Source organism: Rattus norvegicus, chromosome 9 (assembly GCF_036323735.1).
Source record: "Rattus norvegicus strain BN/NHsdMcwi chromosome 9, GRCr8, whole genome shotgun sequence".
Lineage (NCBI taxonomy): Eukaryota > Metazoa > Chordata > Mammalia > Rodentia > Muridae > Rattus > Rattus norvegicus.
Window position 1 is genome coordinate 12,358,920 of NC_086027.1, and position 15,312 is coordinate 12,374,231.

General features: G+C 41.0%; 1 pseudogene; it reads right to left on the minus strand.

The window, feature by feature from the left end:
* Window positions 1–13,445: 13,445 nt before the first annotated feature.
* The window catches only part of LOC134480452 (reticulocalbin-1-like), a 105,397-nt pseudogene continuing 103,530 nt past the window's right edge, over window positions 13,446–15,312 (minus strand).

Here is a 15,312-nt window from a genome sequence, read left to right on the forward strand (position 1 = left end):
ATAACATTGTAGCTATGTCTGAATCTGAGTTCAAGAGAGGTATGAGCAACCTAGAATACCATGTGGATTCCTTCTGGAGAACATGCCCAGAATTGAGGTGAAATTTCTGATTATGTCAGCACTGAAGGAACCCGTCTAATTTCCATTTGTAACCACTGAATCTGCAAATACACAAAGAAGCCATCTCACTACAAATTCATGCTCACCGCACAGATCTTGTAATCACTGAGAATGTGCTCCATGCTAATCTTCCCAGCGTACACATGGACATTAAAGGTGATTGTGATGTAGAAACAGAACAGCACCCCTGTAGGTTTATGGCTAGTGCAAGGCAGTTTGTTAGAGGACAGAATAGAAAATGTCCTCAGATCTTTCCGGAGAGATCACAGGAAGAAAGGAGTAGAACATAGCAGGAAATCCAGAGGATCATATATATATTGTTTCATGGGCAAAATTCACATGAACTGTACCAGAACTATACTCTGAGTAGCTCTTTAACTGCCTGAGGCTGAAATCCAGGTGGGGTGGTCATCCACCCAAAAAGGGTATTTATATAGGGAAGGATATTCAAATGGCTTCTTCCAGCCTGTGTTCCTACTTGAACATTAATGCTTAATGTAAAGATTCCCCAGGATTCGCTGGAGGCATAAAAACAATTGTTGAGTGGGATATGTACATAGTGGCCAGACCTATAGACAGCTCAGTCAGTGATGTGCTGTCCTCCCATAAACCGTCATAGACTCAGGGTTCTTTCCGCATTAACAATCTGGCTTAGCAAGTCCCAAAGGCTGTGTAGAGCAGTCTTGTTGCTCAGCAAAGGATCATATGTTGGTGGTGGACTAGACTCTTGTTCTTGTTCACTCTTTCAGACTTTCCCCAAAGTGTGCAACTTCTTCTAATCGGAGCTGTCTTTACCATAGCCTGAGTGACTTCATGCCCAAAGCTAGAATCATAGGAAATCTCCATAACCAGGATCCAAATCAACAAATTTTCTCCCCATAATGTGATTGTTCCACAGATAATTTGAATACGTAAGTAAAAGCTTGCATGGATTATCTCACACTGAATCAGAATCTATGGAAGGGCTCCATCGTATGTACACTTTTACTCCTTGGCTGATGGACGTCTGGATAGATTCTCCTTCAAGGTTACTCTGGGACCACTACAACATTGATGCTCCCTAGTTGCAATGGCAATACCTACTCCTTGTTGTGGAATCACTGGGTTAACTAAAACTTCTGTTCCACTTTCTGAACATGGCTTCTCATAGGGCTACCTGTTCTTACACTCCCAGACCCATCTGAATTTCATCATTTCTCCTAACTCCATTGAGGCTGAAATTAACTGAGAGAAAATGATGTTGATCGACAGCACTTGCAGAATGCTACACAGATAACATAGAGGAGCGCTTTGGATTATCTGTGCACCTAAAGGGGTTCCTGGAACTGCCCTGTTCTTGCACCACAGCATAGCTATGGGACTTTTTCTGGATGACGATACAATTCCAAGCAACTCAAATTCTCAATGAATAAAATCCAAGCCAAACTCCCAGGGGAAGTTGTATTGTGCCAAGGCAGCTCGAAAGAAATGGTAGCAGGCAATGTGGAAAGCAACCTTGGAGAAGACACAGTGAGTGACATAACCTTCCAGTGGGCTTTCACAATTCACAAAGAACAGAGAAGCAGAATAAACTCATGGATTTTTCTAGAGAAGCCTTGCCCTTACCTCCCAGTACTCCATTCCTTTGATGTGCTCCAAAGGATTTCAATGCAGATCAGTAGTTTTGCCCCTAATCACTTGAAAATCTAACTTTACAGGTGTTTTTGTGTCCTCTTTTTGGGGGTTGCATATGTAAAGGATTTTATTGTCCTGCTTCTACACCATAACAAAAAGGGACCTGCAAGCTCTAGGCCTGTACCATTTGTTACCCCTGTGAAACATGACTCACTTGAACATATTTCCACTCCTCCCCCAGACTTCAAAGATAATTCATTCTGAAATTTTTGGAAACAATAAATTAGTAATTTAACTGTCCTTTTGCTGTACAGAGCTAGATGGAGATGCCAAATGACTGGGCAGCTCTATTTCATGTTTCATGGATGTAAAGTGAATGCTTAGAGTACTTTTCTCATGAAACTTGGAAATAGAGGGAAACATACGTTCACTACTGCAAACACACACACACACATATACCCACACACACACCACACACACACACACACACACACACACAAACACACACACAAACACAGACACACAGATACACACTTGCATGCACAAATGAAAACTTTGCTCTTATGCAGCACATTTCCTGTTGAGTGAGGAATTAGTGGGAACAATGCTGTGTACAAGTCTCTTAGACACAAGTAAGATCTGCTGCCCTGGCCTGTACTCATTTCCACTTCAGGAAACCTTTCTATGCAGATACTTGCTGGTCCGACAAGTAAGTTACATGTTGTGCACAGATAGCCTAAACAACACAACATCAAATCCCCAAGAGAGAGATTTCTAGAAAAGACTCCATCAAGCTCTATGCTGACTCATCATAGGCCCCTCACTAAAACTACTCTGTTTCCTTCATAGAAGACTTTGGAAGCACCAGAGGAGACAGTGACTCATGGTCAGTTCCCAGGAACATTTGATCACATTAGAGTTCCTGTGGTATTAAAACAACCTCAATGTCAGTCAGAAAAAGGCTAAATAAATAACATACAGTGACTTTTTGAAAGGCAGCACTGTGTACAATATTGAGAGGGAATCTATCCTGAAAGAATGCAGTGCCCATGATATAGTCAGCAAAGCAATGTCAGCAGAGGGTTGCACTCTAGGATTCCATGCAATATCATGGTGAAGCCAATAAGACAATCCAGAATCTTCCCGGGGGATAACTCTGTTCAGGTAAAGTGAAGAAATCTAATCCTCATTTTTAAAATAGCTGAAGGGTTGAAGAATGTGTTGAGACAAATAAGAGAGGGGGCTCATCTTGGAACTGGACGAATGATGCAAAGACTGCTGGCCAGCACAAAACAGGAAGCTTCATGTTTGTTGAGAGACCTAGGCTTAAAGGACTAAGTTAGATAGTGACTGGACAAAACTGCATGTCATGAACTGGCCTCCCCGCATGCTCTTTAAGATGCAGGTCAGCACAGCAATGCACCTTTCTTGGTGAGAATTGGGGGTACATATGGATAACTTTGTTCTTGAAGTCTCAAGTCTCTCATACCAACCCTCAGCCTTGGAGAAACCTTTTCCACATCCTTGTTCTTCTAACCAGCTTCAGGTTCTAAGGCCCAGTTATGAACTCTCCAGGAGCACTCAAAAAAGACAGGACTGACATGCTGATACACAGGTTCTGTAGTTACCCAAGATCTATGAAGCATGAAGTCACCATCTTCATATACAGAGACACGAGGGGAGGAAGAACAAAAGCCACCACAAATGACAATGAGAACCATTTCTTTGGCATTTCCACCAGGCTCTCCTCCTTGAAAACTACTTACTTCCTGAGTCTCACACGATCCCTGTAAAGAAAATGGGCTCTGGGCTTTTGCTTCATCGCTCAAAGCCCTGCTCTAGTCTAAAGAGGGGCTCCCACATAGCACCCTCCATCCTAATGGCATGTAGTGCTCTTCTGTGTGATCAACCTATCTCCCTTAATGAAGTGCAGATTCTCGAAGAGCAGGAGCATTTGCTTTCCAAACATGCAGTTTCTTGTAAAGGGGCTATCTCCACAGAAAGCCTTGTAAACCATCATATGAATGAACACTTGGATGAGACCTAGGTCAGGACATGGATCAGTCAATAGACAGTTACATTGGTTTGTCTATGTTTATTGTAAGACCTGAGGACAACCTGACCCTGAGGCCTAACCCTACCTGCTGTTGCTTGGCACTGGGGTCACAGATGTTCATTCCGGCCTCTTCACAGAGCCTTTTTGTCTCCACAGAGAATGCTGGCAGTTCAGTCTGCTCCACCAGCAGTTCTCTCTTCTCATTCAGCAAAATCTGTATATTGTTCTTCAATTGAGCTTGTTCACGCAGGAGCTGGGAGTGCCTGATGCTGAACCACAAACAAAAAATGGTAAATCCCAGCCAGCTTCTATTTGCCTGTCACTCCTGCAAGTCCAATCATCCCTTCAAGGGTCCTCATCCTCAGAAATCCCCAGAATAGAGCCACACTATGCAGGTTAGCACCAATTAGAGGAGGTCAAATCCAGAATCCACATTCCACATGAATCAAAGTACTTCTGAAAATCCTGACACTAAGACGGTTTATATAAATCAAGGAAGAAGAGATGGTCCATAAGGGAGCTCGTATGTCCATGGTATGGTGAAACCATCTTCACGTTGTGGGGAAAGCCCCGCTGAGGGGGAGTTGAAGACCAATAGCTATACAATCTTGCCATGTGTTTCTCATGGATCACAGATCTTTAAATCTCCTGTCAGAGTCCTAGAGATTCAGAGTTGATTGATATTCCCATCATGGTGCAAACCTTTTCAATCTAGAGGAACTTTAACGGGGAAAATAACAATTGGAGGGTCTTCTACACCCTTCACATGTACGACAACTGAGTCCAAGAGCTACAAATCTAAGACCCTTGCCAGGAGGCAGCCTTCTTGTTAAGAGTCAAACACCATGGAACCAGAGCCCTGACTTTTGTTAAAGTCATACAGGACAGAAGCATTCCCTGCCTAGTGCTGGGTTCTCATCTCTGTCAGCGACTCACCGGTAGGAACTGTTCACTTGTATGAGCTCCTTGTACCTCTCCATGGCATCACTTATTGAGTTGGTCATCATTTGCATAGCCATCATTCTCATCTCATGTTCAGATTGAAGGACTGGCAATTCGACATGCAGCCTGGGTTAGGTCATGGCCAAAGGAACAAATAATGTTTTGAACTCATGATTTCAGAATTAGGTGAAATGTAAATAATAATATATAATAAAAAATTTCAAATTCAAGGAATGGTGGAAGGGAAGAAAATGGCAAACTCAAAAACCAGACCAAAACCCAACAGTGAGACTCAATCCACAGAAAATATTTCTATGTAAATAAGCAAACATTTGTTTTGAAATAAGGACTCCTTGGAATCCTGAGAGATATGGTTCTGCAAAGACTCACTATATAGGAGGGGGCAGAGCCTGAGAGCTGCCTGTTTGAGAATAACAACGGTCAAGACCACAGTGACCATTTCTAGGTCACAATAAACAATCCCTGGATAGTTAAAAACATAAAAAACTAAAGATCTAAGCAGGGGAAACAAATTAGGTAAAATCAGACTGTTCTCTCTATTACTTTAACTCTGTATGTTCCACATACTTGCTCCTTCAAAGTATTTGTACTGGTTAAGTTTATTATCATGGGCACAGGACAACAGAGTCACGGTACCAGTTGGAGGGACCTGACCATCAAGAGCTGGCCAGGTAAGCATGATGGAATTCACTAGTTCAGGAAGAAGATTCCTCCAGTCTGTGCCACAGCTTTGGGCCCAAGAGAAAGCTGTGATGACATTTCTCTTGTTTTGAAAGCAGGTATACTCAATCCTTGGTTTCTATCGTTACATGAATTCCCAGAGGGCATAACTATGTTTGACAGGGAAGAGGATTTATAGCACCTTCTCCCCTCAGGAGAGTCCTGTGTGCCACCAAGGTATACAGAAGGAGCAAAGTGCTGTGTTGATCAGTGTGGGCCTCCATGTACTAATCACTATCATGACCTGCAAACTGTTGATCAAACAAATCCTCAGACCCATTCAAAGGTCCCAGACGTCCTGATCCAGAGTAAACCACCAACAAATACTGCCACATATATACACACCACCCATATACAAACACATTTAGAATGCCAACTGCATGCATGGAGGTGCCATAGAATCAGTGTATAATGAACAAATTCAGAGGAAAGAGTGATGACGTGCAGGCATTTCATTCACACACACAGTTGCAGCAAGTGTGACAAGGTCATTCTAGCTGTTGACAGAACCAATGCTAATCCAAGAGGCTCAGGGTCAAGTACAAAAGAGGTTGACCCTAAACACACAGCACCTAGCTCATCTCACAAGCAAATGCCTGCCAAATCTCCTTAAAATCCAGTATGAGAGGTGAAACTCTCTCGTGCTATGAGTAAATCTTGAGGTAGCAGAGAGAGAGCGCAAGACAGTGAACAGGTTACTGGGCATAATGACTACCTGTGGTCCCACTCATCATAGATATAAAGATCCAGGATTTGATAAAGTTCATCCCTCTCGAATTGACACTTCTGGATTTCAAATTTGAGTTCCTCCAGTTCCTTTAGACACTCCTCTTGCTGACTGATGACATTTTGGGATGATGCCTTCCTACCAAAACCTGTAGACAGATAAACCCAAGTGAATTTGCATATTTGAACCAATGGGCAGAATAGATCATTCTGAATCGGAAAAGGAGGTTGAGGAAGGGGAAATGGTAGATACTGGGTGAATCCCTGAAAGAGCAGAAAAGCTTTCTTAAAGGTTGATTCTTAAGCTATGTCCCTGTTCCCAACCTCTAATGCCATACACGTGCCACACTCACTATTACACAACCACCGGCACTGAAAGTTATAATATGACTGAGACATAAACATCTGCGACATTGTTATATCAGATGTGGTGCAGATAATCCTGGAGTTCATAATGACTTCATAATGTTTAGCACCGTCAAGCTCTAACCAAGTGTGGTCCAGCCCAAAGTGTCTGAGAACTCAATTCATGACTAGGGGTGCATCCTTCCTTGTTCTCGCCATCAAGACTTATGTAACGTACAGTAATCTAGAGGATGAAGTGCTTCAACTCCCAACCATGGATGGTCACATTGTTAATCTCACAGTGCCTCCTCCTGCCAATCATTGACACTCATAGTTAAAAAGCTTCAAGAAAAGACACTGAAGTCTTACAACTTTATGGCTTTCTCTCAAATTAAAGATCAGGAACTCCTGACTCTTGGTTTGCCTTTGAAAAATCCCAAGGCTCCTGCTTGTAAGGCCTAGTCTTAGAAGGCACATCTCAAACCTACCTCCTTGAGGATGTTCCCCAACTCTGCCCACGACTCACCAAGCCTTCCCAAGAATGATTTCCTCCATCCTGTTTCACTAGAGAGGGGGTCAGCTTCCCTCTGACCTGGTGCGGTCTCTACTTGATCAACACTTTCCTTCCGAAATAGCATGAGCAGCTGGCGAAACATGCCTGCTTGTGAACCCAAAGGGAACTGAAGTAATATCCCAAAGGCAGTTGGTGTCACCACAACACTGGTGACATCACAGAAGATTCTAGGGATCTCTTAGATACAATAGAGTGTCCAGTGAACGGCTTACTGGTGATGTCACTGGAAAATTCTATGGCCTACCTACTAACCAGCTCTCCCCACACTGATGAATTTCTGTGGGGACCCTTTCCTCCAGTCTCCCATGGGTCACTGGGAATACCATTTGGCAACCTCTATTTCAAAGCTAGATATGTCTCTCTGCTTCATTAGAAGTCAACAATGCTTTTGCTGCGGAGGGTTTCTTACAACCCTGAATTGGAGAACAGATTTTTCTTAGCACCCAAATCTCTAGGGACCAAGGAGGAGGGAGACTTTTCTTAAAAGTAAATCTACTACTCGAGACAATGCATGTGACATGTATTTCGATTTCTAAGCTTCTTCCCTTTTTCTGGAGGCCAATATATTTCTTCTATACCTCTGAGTGTATAAAACCTGGAAATATTTGCTTACTGTGCAGTCCTTGAAAGCCGACCTTGTTTCCATTTACATATCCATGTATTTCACAAAATCAATGGTCTATAATCCTATTTTTTTGCATTAAAAACTCCTTTTCCTTGGGAACATAGGGATCAACTACAGAGCATATATAAAACAATAAATTTCTGTCTGTTTTATATATTATGGAGGACATCCTCCCTTTCTCAAATATAACAAGACAATTAAATTGGACATCAGTGAGCAAATGTCAACCTGGACCTTGTGTTACTACATTGTAACTATATAACCATCACTTCTCCAATATCCTTCTCCGTGAATAGACAAGTCTAGGCATGAGAATATTGGGGACTACAACATGATCTTTTACTTGTAGCAAACATAAGAATCAGGAGGACGGGAAGGGAGTGGAATGGCCTGAGTTCAGGTTGAACCTCAATTTTAATGGGTCCATACGTTCAGGAGGGAGTCTATTTGGCATTGTGATATACGGATTCTGTCTTCTTATCATAGGTGTTATAATAATTCAACATGAATGTGTGCTATAATGCCAGCCCACCTCAGAGATGTAAGAGTGAAAATCATGTCTGACCTTTCTGGGAAGAACTCTCCCTTTTACTACCATCTGGAGTTATACAACATCACTATACAAAGCTCAGAAGAGAGGGGTGCAGATGTGCGGGCCTTAGAAGTTGAGGATCTTTTCTACTGATTAAGCCACTTCTTTTTCCTATGTTATTTTTCCCTTGCTCTTTTACTAATGGTGGCTGACTTCTTTCCTGGCCTGAGGTAAACTGGAGTCCAATCTTTTGGATTACCGAACCTTCTATTTTCGAGATGACAGTCCCACCAAGGGTCCTACTGCATACAGAAGGTATGAATAAGTCTCAGGGGCTGGAGTAAGTTAAAAACGTCTGTTACAACAAAGAACTGATTAAGAAAACAAGAGCCCAGTTCTCATCAAGATCACAGTTGTATGATAGTAAGAAAATGTGAATAGGGCATCGGGTGAAAGATAAATTAATTAGGAGGTCATAGGCCTAGAAGGGGTAGCCTTTGATCTCAGTGGCGCTGCCATTCTTTCTGCCATTCCTCGTTCTCTGCCACAGGACCAGAGACTTCCCCATACAAATGGCTGGCCTTGCCAAAGACCTGGCAGGGCTTCTCCCTGTAGAATAGGACATGTAGAGTCCTTGACGACTCACCAAGAGGTCTCCTCCACACAGGTTCCTTGTTGTCAAAGGGAAATGTTCCTGCAGAATCCTGCCATGGCAGCAGGAATTTCAACCTGGCTGCTCTTGGTCCAGCTCACTGGGTGCAGGCCTGAGGCCCAGGGGTATCTGGGGAAAGAAGCAGCACACACTACCTCACAGCTCTCTCTTTGTTGGATGCAACTGCTAGGACTGTGATAGGATTTTTGTTTCTTTGTGTGTTTATTAGAAATACCTACAAAGCTGATTAAAGTTGCAACATGCCTTCATACCCAGAGTGCAGAATGTTTTTACATCGTTGTTGTTCCTGTTTTATGTTTGGATTTTGTTCTTTAATCCCCTCAGGAAATTTCCCTGTGCTTAGAATGTTAAGCACATGCTCAGGAGGGATCGATTATTCAAGTTAGGCAAAGCTTTTGTTCTCACCATTCACTCCACAGATGATGGCATTACTTACTTTGAAATATGAAAACAGTTATAGAGAAGTAAATTAACCTGTAAGCTATCACAGAAGAAACACATCATGATTGTGGAGTGGCACCCCAGTATTTTGTATTTCCTAAGTTATTTTTATTTTAAACTTTTTTATTGGATTTTTTTTGGGTACATTTCATCTTTTTTAAATCCTTAAAGGTATCTTTTATTCCTCTCCTCCCATTTACAAGGTGGAATTTCACCTGTGATTGTTAGTCCAGATGGTTTGGTCAATGGCTTAGATATCACCCTGGCCTAGTTTCCTTGGCATAATCTGAGTTAGAAGCAGACTCAAAGATTCAGGACCAACAAATAATGAATTCCACTACATCTGGATACCTAGACTCACAGCCAGGAAGAGACTGTATTTCCAGTCACTATTTAAACAAAAGATGCAGTTCATTAACATGTAAAAAAATTTCTCATGTACATTAAAGTGTTTACCATGATCATACAGTTTTTCAAATACCTGGCATTCATCTTTTTCCAAATCCTAAAATTTCTTTCTTATTCACAGTTTCTTTTTCTGAATATTTCTTAGTATTATTATCATTATTTAAAATTTTAGTTTTTTAAATATATATACATTTTTTATTCAAAACTTATTCCGTTTTGCAGCTTTTGGTCCTTAAGCCCCCCTGCCGTGACCTCTCCCATATGTATGGTCCCCCAATCCACGCCACTTAGAAACCCCTTCCCGGACAATCCCCTGCACTGAGGGTCCCACCTTGTTAAGAACAAGGGCTTCCACTTCCACAGGTGCCCCAACAAGGCTATTCTCTCCTACATATGCAGTTGGACCCCTGGGTCAGTCCACGTATAGTCTTTTGCTAGTGGTTTATTTGGTTGGCATTGCTGTTCATATGGGGTTGCAAGCCCTTCAGCTCTTTGAATCCTTCCTCTAATTCCCATAAAGGGCGTCCTGTTCTCAGTTCAGTAGTTTACTGCCAGCACTGACCTCTTTATTTGTCATGCTCTGGATGTGTCTCTCAGGGGAGATGTATATCCGGTCCCTTTCAGTAAGCACTTTTTAGCTTCATCAATCTTACCTAGTTTTGGTGGCTGTATATATATGGGCCACATATGGGGCAGGCTCTGAATGGCTGTTCCTTCGGTCTCTGCTTTAGATTTGGCCTCCTGTGGATATTTTTGTTCCCCATTTTAAGAAGGAGTGGGAGCATCTGCACTTTGGTCATCCTTCTTCTTGAGTTTCCTGAGATCTGTAGATTGCATCTTGGGTAATGTGAGGTTTTGGTCAATATCCACTTATCAATGAGTGCATATAGTCAATGAGGGGTGCTGAGTACCTGGAAGAGAATGAGGTACAAGAGACGCGAAGAAGGACGCCAAGACAAGAGTCTGATCAAGGTGACAATTTTATTTTTCCCCAAGGATGAATTTGTACCATAAAAAGGTAAGAGAGAGAGGGGTGAAGTAAGAAACATTTATGCACGCCAAGGACACAATATTCGTGTGGTCAGGGAATCGGCTGATGTTGACAGGATGTCAGAAAGATCACAGGTTTGTCATATCTATTAGTCAGCAGGCTGTTGGTTTTTCAGAAAGGTTACAGGTCATGACATTGGGTGTCTTAACATCACACATTATCATATGATTATTCATCTTGACCACCACATTTGTATTAGTCTTCTGAGGTGGCTGTGGATTTTCCATGAACCCAGTCATACTTAATGCTAACCATAATAATAACATCAATAATGGAGGGCTTCAAGGCCATTGCTCCCAACAGCATACCAAGTGTGTTTTTCTGTGATTGGATTACCTCACTGTGGATGATATTTTCTAGTTCTTTCCATTTGCCTATGAATTGAACGTAGTCATTGTTTTTGATAGCTGAGTGGTACTCCATTGTGTAGATGTACCACATTTTTCAAATCCATTCCTCTGTTGAAGGGCATCTGGGTTCATTCCAGCTTCTGGCTATTATGAATAAGGCTGCTATGAACTTAGTGCAGCATGTGTGTTGTTGTATGTTGGAGCATCTATTGAGTATATGCCCAGGACAGGTATAGCTGTGTGCTCAGGTAGTGCAATGTCCAATTTTCTGAGGAACCTTCAGACTGATTTCCAGAGTGCTTGTACCAGTTTGCAATCCCAGCAACAATGGAGGAGTGTTCCTCTTTCTCCACATCCTCGCTAGCATCTGTTGTCACCTGAGTTTTTGATCTTAGCCATCCTGACTGGTGTGAGGTGGATTCTTAGGGTGGTTTGATTTGCATTTCCCAGATGACTAAGGATGTTGAGCATTTCTTTATGTGCTTTTCAGCTATTCGATATTCCTCAGCTGAGAATGTTTTCTTCAGCTCCGAACCCCATTTATTAACAGGGGTGTTTGGCTCTCTGTACTCTAACTTCTTGTGTTTTGTGTATACTTTGGATATTAGTCCTCTCTCAGATGCAGGAATGGTCAAGATTTTTTCCCAATCTGTGGGTTGCCTTTTTGTCCTAATGACACTGTCCTTTGCCTTACAGAAGCTTTTCAGTTTTATGAGGGCCCATTTGTCGATTCTTGATCTTAAAGCATAAGCTATTGGTATTTTGTTCAGGAAATTTTCCTTAGTTCTTATGTCTTCGGGACTCTTCCCTCCTTTTTTTCGATTAATTTTAGTGTATCTGGTTTGATGTGGAGGCCCTTGATCCACTTGGACTTAATCTTTGTCCAGGGCCATAAGGATGGGTCAACTTACATTCTTCTACATGCTTACCTCCAGTTGAACAAGCACCACTTGTTAAAAATGCTATGTTTCTTCCATTGGATGATTTAACTCCTTTGTCAAAGATCAAATGACCATAGGTGTGTGGGTTCATTTCTGTGTCTTCAATTATGTTCCACTGATCTGCCTGTCTGTATGCCAATACCATACAAACTATTGCTCTGTAATACTGCTTGAGGTCAGAGATGGTGATTCCCCCAGAAGTTCTTTTATTGTTGAGTATAGTTTTTGCTATCCTGGGTTTTATGGTATACCAAATGATGGCAAATTGCACTTTCTACCTTTATAAAGAATTGAGTAGGAATATTGATGGTGATGGCATTGAATCTGTAGATTGCTTTTGGCAAAATAGCCATTTTTTACCATATTCATCCTGCCAATCTATGAGCATGGGAGATCTTTCAATCTTCTGAGATCTTCTTCAATTTCTTCAGAGACTTGAAGTTCTTGTCATACAGATTTTTTACTTGCTTGGTTCAAGTAACAGCAAGTTATTTTACATTATTTGGGACTTTTGTGAAGGCTGTCATTTCCCTAATTTCTTTCTCAGCCTGTTTACCCTTTGAGTAGAGGAAGAGTACTGAATTGTTTGAGTTAATTTTATACTCAGACAGTTTGCTGAGGTAGTTGATCACATTAAGTAGTTCCCTGGTGGAATTTTGGTGGTGCTTATGTAGACTATCATATCATCTTCAAATATTAGTATTTTGACTTCATCCCTTCTAATTTTTTCCCTTTGACCTACTTTCATTGTTTGATTGCTATGGCTAGGACTTTAAGTACCATATTGAAAAAGTAGGGAAAGAGTGGTCAGCCGTGTCTAGTCCCTGGTTTAATGGGATTCCTTCAATTTTCTCAGTTTAGTTTGATGTTAGCTACTGGTTTGATGTATTTTGCATTTTCCTATATTTAGATATGGGCCTTTAATTCCTGATCTTTCCAGGACTTTATTAATGAAAGGGTAATGAATTTTGTCAAATGATTTCTCAGCATCTAATGAAATGATCATGTGTTTTTTTTCCTTTGAGTTTGTTTATATGGTGAATTTCGTTGATGGATTTCTGTATATTAAACCATCCCTGCATCCTTGCCATGAGGCCTACTTGATCATGATGGATGATCATTTGGATGTGTTCTTGGATTCAATTTGCAAGAATTTTATTGAGCATTTTTGCATCAATATTCATAAAGCAAACTGATCTGATTTTCTTTATCTTTGTTGTATCTTTGGGTGGTTTAGGTATAAGAGTAATTGTGGCTTCATAGAGGGAGTTTGGCAGTGCTCTGTCTGTTTCTATTTTGCGGAGTATTTTGGACAGTATTGGTATGAACTCTTCTATGAAGGTCTGATAGAATTCTGCACTAAATCCATCTGGTCCTGGGCTCTTTTTGGATGGGAGATGTTTAGTAGCAGTTTCTATTTCTTTAGGAGTTATGGGGTTGTTTAGATGGTTTATTTGTTCCTGATTTAACTGTGGTACCTGGTATCTGTATAGAAAATTGTCCATTTCCTTCACATTTTCCAGTTTTGTTGAATATATGTTTTTGTAGTAGGATCTGATGATCTTTTTAATTTCTTCAGATTTTGTTGTATGTCTCCCTTTTATTTCTGATTTGATTAATTTGGATACACTCTCCGTGACCTCTGGTTAGTATGGCTAAGTGTTTATTTACCTTGTTGATTTTCTCAAAGAACCAGTTCCTGGGTTTGCTGATACTTTTGATACTCAGTTTTGTTTCTTCTTGTTTGATTTCAGCCCTGAGTTTGATTATTTCCTGCCTTCTACTCCTCTAGGGTTTATTTAATTTTTTTTCTAGTGCTTTTAGGTGTGCCGTCAAGCTGATGACAGATGCTCTCTCCTGTTTCTTTTTGCAGGCACTCAGAGCTGTGAGTTTTCCTCTTTGCACTGCTTTTATTGTGTCCCATAAGTTTGAGTATGTTGTATCTTCACTTTCATTAAGTTCTAAGAAGTCTTTAATTTCTTTCTTATGTCTCCAATGAACAAGTTGTTATTGACTTCAACTTCCATGTATATGTGGGCTTTCTGTTCTATTTGTTGTTATTGATCAGCAGCCTTAGTCTGTGGTTTTTTGATAAATGCATGGGATTACTTCTATCTTCCTGTACCTGTTGAGGCTTGTTTTGTGACCGATTATATGGTCAATGTTTGAATAGGTTCCATGAGATGCTGAGAAGAAGGTATATCCTTTCGTTTTAGTATGGAATGTTCTATAAATATAAGTTAAATCCATTTGTTTCATAACTTCTGTTAGTCTTTCTATGTCTCTGTTTAATTTCTGTTCCCTTGATCTGTCCATTGATGAAAGTGGTGTGTTTAAATCTCCAACTATTATTGTTTGTGGTGCAATATATGATTTTTTTTGAGCTTTAGAAAGGTTTCTCATTGTTTAGGGACACAACTGCTATATACTTTACAAATATAGCAATAACCCAGAACATCCGCAGGAAGCCTGTGACCATTGGCCACACGAAGATGAATGTCTTTCAAAGTTCATCATGATTTTTGGTAAGATCTTCCGCATAATTGGTGGCTTGGCTTCCCATAAACATGGTCCAGTTGTCTAGAATCTCCTCCTTGGTTAGCATCTCATCCTTGCTTTTGTCTGACTCATATACCAGATGCCAGGCCTCAGCCTGTGCATGGTCATAGTCCTGAGGGAGGATCCAATGGTGAATCTCATCCTAATCCAGTTTCCCATCCTTGTTCAGATCTAGGAAATCATTGAACTGCTCCCCAGACAAAACCCAGTCTGTCATAGGGGAATTGTCCACATGGGAAAAAGATGTCCAAAATGTACTCATCCTGGTCCACAAAACCATCCCCGTTCTTGTCGATATCCTCCAGGGTTTCCAGAACTACAATCTCCTTCATATGCTTTAAATCCTCTTAGTGTAGAAAAGCAATGAACCAGTCTTGAGTAGCTGTCAGGTCACCGTCAAGGCCTTAAACCTCCTCTCATTTCACCTTTTTTTTTTTTTTTTTTTTTTTTGGCTTTGAATCTTTTTATTGGATAATTTTAACTTACATTTTTTTGTTGTTTTCAGTTTTTTTTTAAATTTATTTAATACTTAATAATAATTCTTTGGTTTCCGGGCAAACATCCCCCTCCCCCTCCCCTGCCTTATGGGTGTTCCCCTCCCAACCCTCCCCCCA